The sequence below is a fragment of the Melanerpes formicivorus genome, unplaced genomic scaffold, assembly GCF_026170545.1.
Source record: "Melanerpes formicivorus ecotype bairdi unplaced genomic scaffold, bMelFor1.0.p_v2 SCAF_642, whole genome shotgun sequence".
In the NCBI taxonomy this organism is placed as follows: Eukaryota; Metazoa; Chordata; class Aves; order Piciformes; family Picidae; genus Melanerpes; species Melanerpes formicivorus.
Window position 1 is genome coordinate 55,001 of NW_027142994.1, and position 7,500 is coordinate 62,500.

Here is a 7,500-nt window from a genome sequence, read left to right on the forward strand (position 1 = left end):
TTTTTCTTTTCCCCTCTGTCGTTGCCGAGCCCGGGCTGGGCTCCGGCTCACGGACGAGCGAAACCCATCCAACACCGCTGAGGGTGCGCCAGCGGCCCGCTCCAAACCGCCGCGCCTTTGTTCGGCCCCGCGGGTCCCCTCTCTGACCCGGGCGAAAGCCACCGAGAAGCCAGACGGATCCCTGCCCAGCCGCCTGGCGGGTGGCTTGGAGCAGCCGCTCGGCAGCGCTGCCCTGGGAGTGCTCGGCGTCGCTTGTTCCCTCATATACGGAACTGGAGGGCCGTCAGCTCCGCGAGCGCACAACCAGCCGACCTCCGCCCAGCGGCAGGTCGCAGAAATCACGCCGGCTTGTACGATGACGTAGGCGGAGGCAGAGCGCAACAGCGACCCCTTGGCGACAAGCGCGATCTCCGCGGAGAGCACGTCTACTCGCCGAGGGAGAGCACGTCTACTCGCCGAGGGAGAGCACGTCTACTCGCCCAGGGAGAGCACGTCTACTCGCCCAGGGAGAGCACGTCTACTCGCCCAGGGAGAGCACGTCTACTCGCCCAGGGAGAGCACGTCTACTCGCCCAGGGAGAGCACGTCTACTCGCCCAGGGAGAGCACGTCTACTCGCCCAGGGAGAGCACGTCTACTCGCCCAGGGAGAGCACGTCTACTCGCCCAGGGAGAGCACGTCTACTCGCCCAGGGAGAGCACGTCTACTCGCCGAGGGAGAGCACGTCTACTCGCCGAGGGAGAGCACGTCTACCTCCCGCCTGAGGGAGAGCACGGGGGGGGGGGGACAAAGACAGGCGGCAGCAGCTTCGGTGAACGTCACCCGGGAGGCGACCGGGGCTGTCCCGGGGCAGTCCCGGGAAGCCGGCGTCCGACACAGGGAACCGTCAGCTGCCGGACCGGGGCGAATCCCCGCGGCCACGGCAGGGGTGGGGGCTCGAAGACAGCCGGCAGCCGCTTCGGTGAACGTCACCCGGGAGGAGACTGGGGCCCTCCCGGGACCGTCCCGGGAAGACGACGTTCGGCACGAGATCCCGGCCGCGGCCGGACCGGCTCGAAGCCTCGCGGTCCCGGCAGCAGCCGGAGCCGCTCGCCGCCTCGGGCTCCCGGCCCCCTACAGATCCGGCGACTCGTTCGCGGGCGGCGGGGGGAGGCAGTGGAGGGGGTGCGGGGAGAAGCGGCAGCGGAGGCGGAGGGGGGGGGGCTCGAAGACAGCCGGCAGCCGCTTCGGTGAACGTCACCCAGGAGGCGATCGGGGCCGTCCCGGGGCCGTCCCGGGATGCCGGCTTCCGGCACGGGGTCCCGGCCGCGGCCGGACCGGCTCGTATCCCCGCGGCTCCGGCAGGGGGGGGGGGGGCTCGAAGACAGCCGGCAGTCGCCTCGGTGAACGTCACCCGGCCGGCGACCGCGGCCGTTCCGGGGCCGTCCCGGGAAGCCTGCGACAGGCACGGGGTCCCAGCCGCGGCCGGACCGACTCGAAGCCCCGCGGCCCCGGCACGGGGGAGGCCCAAAGACTGGCGGCAGCCGCTTCGCTGAACGTCACCCGGCCGGCGACCGGGGCCGTCCCGGGGCCGTCCCGGGATGCCGGCATCCGGCACGGGGTCCCGGCCGCGGCCGGAGCGGCTCGAAGCCCCGCGGTCCCGGCAGCAGCCGGAGCCGCTCGCCGTTCGGGCTCCCGGCACCCTACGGATCCGGCGACTCGTTCGCCGGCGGCGGGGGGAGGCAGTGAAGGAGGTGCGGGCAGAAGCGGCAGCGGAGGCGGAGGGGGGGGGGGGGCTCGAAGACAGCCGGCAGCCGCTTCGGAGAACGTCACCCGGCCGGCGACCGCGGCCGTTCCGGGGCCGTCCCGGGAAGCCTGCGACAGGCACGGGGTCCCGGCCTCGGCCGGACCCGCACTGGGTGCCGCCGCCTCGGGCTCTCGGGACGGTATGGATCCGCCGACTCGTTCGCCGGCGGCGGGGGGAGGCAGTGGAGGGGGTGCGGGCAGAAGCGGCAGCGGAGGCGGAGGCGGGGGGGGGGGGCTCGGAGACAGCCGGCAGCCGCTTCGGTGAACGTCACCCGGCCGGCGACCGGGGCCGTCCCGGGGCTGTCCGGGGATGCCGGCTTCCGGCACGGGGTCCCGGCCGCGGCCGGAGCGGCTCGAATCCCCGCGGTCCCGGCAGCAGCCGGAGCCGCTCGCCGTTCGGGCTCCCGGCACCCTACGGATCCGGCGACTCGTTCGCGGGCGGCGGGGGGAGGCAGTGGAGGGGGTGCGGGCAGAAGCGGACGCGGAGGCGGAGGGGGGGGGGGGGCTCGAAGACAGCCGTCAGCCGCTTCGGTGAACGTCACCCGGGAGGCGACCGGGACCGGCCCGGGAAGCCATCGTCCGGCCCCGGATCCCGGCCGCGGCCGGACCGGCTCGAAGCCCCGCGGCCCCGGCACGGGGGAGGCCCAAAGACTGGCGGCAGCCGCTTCGCTGAACGTCACCCGGCCGGCGACCGGGGCCGTCCCGGGGCCGTCCCGGGATGCCGGCTTCCGGCACGGGGTCCCGGCCGCGGCCGGACCGGCTCGAATCCCCACGGTCCCGGCAGCAGCCGGAGCCGCTCGCCGTTCGGGCTCCCGGCACCCTACGGATCCGCCGACTCGTTCGCCGGCGGCGGGGGGAGGCAGTGGAGGGGGTGCGGGCAGAAGCGGCAGCGGAGGCGGAGGGGGGGGGCTCGAAGACAGCCGGCAGCCGCTTCGCTGAACGTCACCCCGGCCGGCGACCGGGGCCGTCCCGGGGCTGTCCGGGGATGCCGGCTTCCGGCACGGGGTCCCGGCCGCGGCCGGAGCGGCTCGAATCCCCGCGGTCCCGGCAGCAGCCGGAGCCGCTCGCCGTTCGGGCTCCCGGCACCCTACAGATCCGGCGACTCGTTCGCCGGCGGCGGGGGGAGGCAGTGGAGGCGGTGCGGGGAGAAGCGGCAGCGGAGGCGGAGGGGGGGGCGGGGGGGGACGATAGTGGCGGGGGGGGCGGGGGGTGCTCGAAGGCAGCCGGCAGCCGGTTCGGTGAACATTCGCCGGGGCGGGGGGGCGACCTGTCCGTGCCCGGGGCAGCCCCGGGAAGCCGGCAGCCAGCACGGGGTCCCGGCAGCACCTGTTCCCTGCCCTGGGACTTGCCGTGCCCGGCGGCCGGTTGCCGGGTGGGGGGAGCGATGAGAGGCGGGGCGCAGCGGCCGGGGGCAGCGCCGGGCCGCAGCGGGGGGCTGGGCGGGTGGGGTAGGCGTCGAGCGGCAAGCCCTCGGCTGCAGCGAATGTTCGGCGGTGCGGGGCGGGGGGGGGACGGGACGACACGTTGGGGGCGCCGAGTCCGAGCCACCCCCGGCCCCAGGGGCGGCCGGAGGGGGAGGCCGGTGCCTGGCCCTGGGAGCTGCTGGGCGCCGGATGGCCGAGGGTGCGTCAGAAGCCGCCCGAGCGGTCGAGCAGGTCCTCCAGAAAGGCCTAGGGTGGCTTCGAGGGCCCCGGGAGCAGTCGAGGGAGGCCTCCAGGCAGGTCTGGAGTGGATGGGAGGCCTTCCAAAGCAGACAAGGGAGGCTGCCAGCGGGGCCTAGGCTGGCACTGCAGCCTGTAAATGGTTGGGGGGGGGGCCTCTGGTGCGGCCTGGAGTCTCTGGGTGGCGTCCAGAGAGGTGCAAAAGATCCTCTGGTGCGGCCTGTGGTGGCGGAGAAGCCTGCAGAGCGTGCGGGGGAGGCTTCTGGTGCGGCCTGGGGTGGGTCGGAAGCCTGCAGAGCGTGCGGGAGAGGCTTCTGCTGCGGCCTGGGGTGGCTGAGAAGCCTGCAGAGCGTGCGGGGGAGGCTTCTGTTGGGGCCTGGGGTGGGTCAGAAGCCTACAGAGCGTGCGGGGGAGGCTTCTGGTGCGGCCTGGGGTGGGTCGGAAGCCTGCAGAGCGTGCGGGGAGAGGCTTCTGTTGGGGCCTGGGGTGGCTGAGAAGCCTGCAGAGCGTGCGGGGGAGGCTTCTGCTGCGGCCTGGGGTGGCTGAGAAGCCTGCAGAGCGTGCGGGGGAGGCTTCTGCTGCGGCCTGGGGTGGCTGAGAAGCCTGCAGAGCGTGCGGGGGAGGCTTCTGGTGCGGCCTGGGGTGGCTGAGAAGCCTGCAGAGCGTGCGGGAGAGGCTTCTGCTGCGGCCTGGGGTGGCTGAGAAGCCTGCAGAGCGTGCGGGAGAGGCTTCTGGTGCGGCCTGGGGTGGCTGAGAAGCCTGCAGAGCGTGCGGGAGAGGCTTCTGCTGCGGCCTGGGGTGGCTGAGAAGCCTGCAGAGCGTGCGGGGGAGGCTTCTGTTGGGGCCTGGGGTGGGTCAGAAGCCTACAGAGCGTGCGGGGGAGGCTTCTGGTGCGGCCTGGGGTGGGTCGGAAGCCTGCAGAGCGTGCGGGAGAGGCTTCTGTTGGGGCCTGGGGTGGCTGAGAAGCCTGCAGAGCGTGCGGGGGAGGCTTCTGCTGCGGCCTGGGGTGGCTGAGAAGCCTGCAGAGCGTGCGGGGGAGGCTTCTGCTGCGGCCTGGGGTGGCTGAGAAGCCTGCAGAGCGTGCGGGGGAGGCTTCTGCTGCGGCCTGGGGTGGCTGAGAAGCCTGCAGAGCGTGCGGGGGAGGCTTCTGGTGCGGCCTGGGGTGGCTGAGAAGCCTGCAGAGCGTGCGGGAGAGGCTTCTGCTGCGGCCTGGGGTGGCTGAGAAGCCTGCAGAGCGTGCGGGAGAGGCTTCTGGTGCGGCCTGGGGTGGCTGAGAAGCCTGCAGAGCGTGCGGGAGAGGCTTCTGCTGCGGCCTGGGGTGGCTGAGAAGCCTGCAGAGCGTGCGGGGGAGGCTTCTGTTGGGGCCTGGGGTGGGTCAGAAGCCTACAGAGCGTGCGGGGGAGGCTTCTGGTGCAGCCTGGGGTGGGTCGGAAGCCTGCAGAGCGTGCGGGAGAGGCTTCTGTTGGGGCCTGGGGTGGCTGAGAAGCCTGCAGAGCGTGCGGGAGAGGCTTCTGGTGCGGCCTGGGGTGGCTGAGAAGCCTGCAGAGCTTGCGGGGGAGGCTTCTGCTGCGGCCTGGGGTGGCTGAGAAGCCTGCAGAGCGTGCGGGGGAGGCTTCTGCTGCTGCGGCCTGGGGTGGCTGAGAAGCCTGAAGAGCGTGCGGGGGAGGCTTCTGGTGCGGCCTGGGGTGGGACGGAAGCCTGCAGAGCGTGCGGGGGAGGCTTCTGCTGCGGCCTGGGGTGGGTCGGAAGCCTGCAGAGCGTGCGGGAGAGGCTTCTGTTGGGGCCTGGGGTGGCTGAGAAGCCTGCAGAGCGTGCGGGAGAGGCTTCTGCTGCGGCCTGGGGTGGGTCGGAAGCCTGCAGAGCGTGCGGGAGAGGCTTCTGTTGGGGCCTGGGGTGGCTGAGAAGCCTGCAGAGCGTGCGGGAGAGGCTTCTGCTGCGGCCTGGGGTGGCTGAGAAGCCTGCAGAGCGTGCGGGAGAGGCTTCTGCTGCGGCCTGGGGTGGCTGAGAAGCCTGCAGAGCGTGCGGGAGAGGCTTCTGGTGCGGCCTGGGGTGGCTGAGAAGCCTGCAGAGCGTGCGGGAGAGGCTTCTGCTGCGGCCTGGGGTGGCTGAGAAGCCTGCAGAGCGTGCGGGAGAGGCTTCTGCTGCGGCCTGGGGTGGCTGAGAAGCCTGCAGAGCGTGCGGGAGAGGCTTCTGCTGCGGCCTGGGGTGGGTGGGAAGCCTGCAGAGCGTGCGGGGGAGGCTTCTGCTGCGGCCTGGGGTGGCTGAGAAGCCTGCAGAGCGTGCGGGGGAGGCTTCTGCTGCGGCCTGGGGTGGCTGAGAAGCCTGAAGAGCGTGCGGGAGAGGCTTCTGGTGCGGCCTGGGGTGGCTGAGAAGCCTGCAGAGCGTGCGGGGGAGGCTTCTGGTGCGGCCTGGGGTGGCTGAGAAGCCTGCAGAGCGTGCGGGAGAGGCTTCTGCTGCGGCCTGGGGTGGCTGAGAAGCCTGCAGAGCGTGCGGGAGAGGCTTCTGCTGCGGCCTGGGGTGGGTCGGAAGCCTGCAGAGCGTGCGGGGAGAGGCTTCTGCTGCGGCCTGGGGTGGGTCGGAAGCCTGCAGAGCTTGCGGGGGGAGGCTTCTGGTGCGGCCTGGGGTGGCTGAGAAGCCTGAAGAGCGTGCGGGGGGAGGCTTCTGGTGCGGCCTGGGGTGGCTGAGAAGCCTGAAGAGCGTGCGGGAGAGGCTTCTGGTGCGGCCTGGGGTGGCTGAGAAGCCTGCAGAGCGTGCGGGGGAGGCTTCTGGTGCGGCCTGGGGTGGCTGAGAAGCCTGCAGAGCGTGCGGGAGAGGCTTCTGCTGCGGCCTGGGGTGGCTGAGAAGCCTGCAGAGCGTGCGGGGGAGGCTTCTGCTGCGGCCTGGGGTGGCTGAGAAGCCTGAAGAGCGTGCGGGAGAGGCTTCTGGTGCGGCCTGGGGTGGCTGAGAAGCCTGCAGAGCGTGCGGGAGAGGCTTCTGGTGCGGCCTGGGGTGGGTCGGAAGCCTGCAGAGCGTGCGGGAGAGGCTTCTGCTGCGGCCTGGGGTGGCTGAGAAGCCTGCAGAGCGTGCGGGAGAGGCTTCTGCTGCGGCCTGGGGTGGGTCGGAAGCCTGCAGAGCGTGCGGGAGAGGCTTCTGCTGCGGCCTGGGGTGGGTCGGAAGCCTGCAGAGCTTGCGGGGGGAGGCTTCTGGTGCGGCCTGGGGTGGGTCGGAAGCCTGCAGAGCATGCGGGGGAGGCTTCTGCTGCGGCCTGGGGTCTCTGGGTGGCCTCTAGAGAGGTGCAAAAGACCCTCTGGGTTGGGCTGGGGTGGCTCTTGGACCCCTGCCACACAGTGGAGAGAGGCCTCCGGCCCGCCACCTGTGTCCCTGTGTGCCTGAGTGCCTGTGTCCCTGTGTCCCTGTGTCCCTGAGTGCCTGAGTGCCTGAGTGCCTGTGTCCCTGTGTCCCTGTGTCCCTGAGTGCCTGAGTGCCTGAGTGCCTGTGTCCCTGTGTCCTTGTGTCCCTGTGTCCCTGTGTCCCTGTGTGCCTGAGTGCCTGTGTCCCTGTGTCCCTGTCTGTGTACCTGTGTGCGAGAGTGTCCGGCACGCCACCCAGCGGCGGCGGGCAAGCAGGTAGGCGGGTGGGCGGGCCGGCGAGGGCCAGTGTGAGTTTGGGGGGTGGGAGGGGAGGCGGCAGCTGGAAGCGTCAGAGGAGGGGGCGTGGCTCCGGCTGGCCCCGGGAGCAGGTTCCCGGGACCGGGACCGGCTGGACCCGGCGGGTGGTTGATCCCGGGGCGGGGGGCAGAGGCGGCGGGAAGCGGCAGCTGCGTGTGCGGCGGGGGGGGTGGAGGGCGAACCGCGGCGGGAAGCGGATGCTTCAGAGCAGGTTACGGGGGCGGGGACGGACGACACCACCTGTCCCCGCCCCGGGACGGGCTGGACCCGGCGCCCTGGACCCGGCGCCGTGTACCCGCCGCCGCCCCCCGCCGCCGCCCCCCTCCGCCACCCCGGGACCCCGACGTTTTTTGGCGCCCGCGCCTTTTGTTGCTCCCCGCCTGCCCGCGCTGCCCCGGGCCCTCCCCCG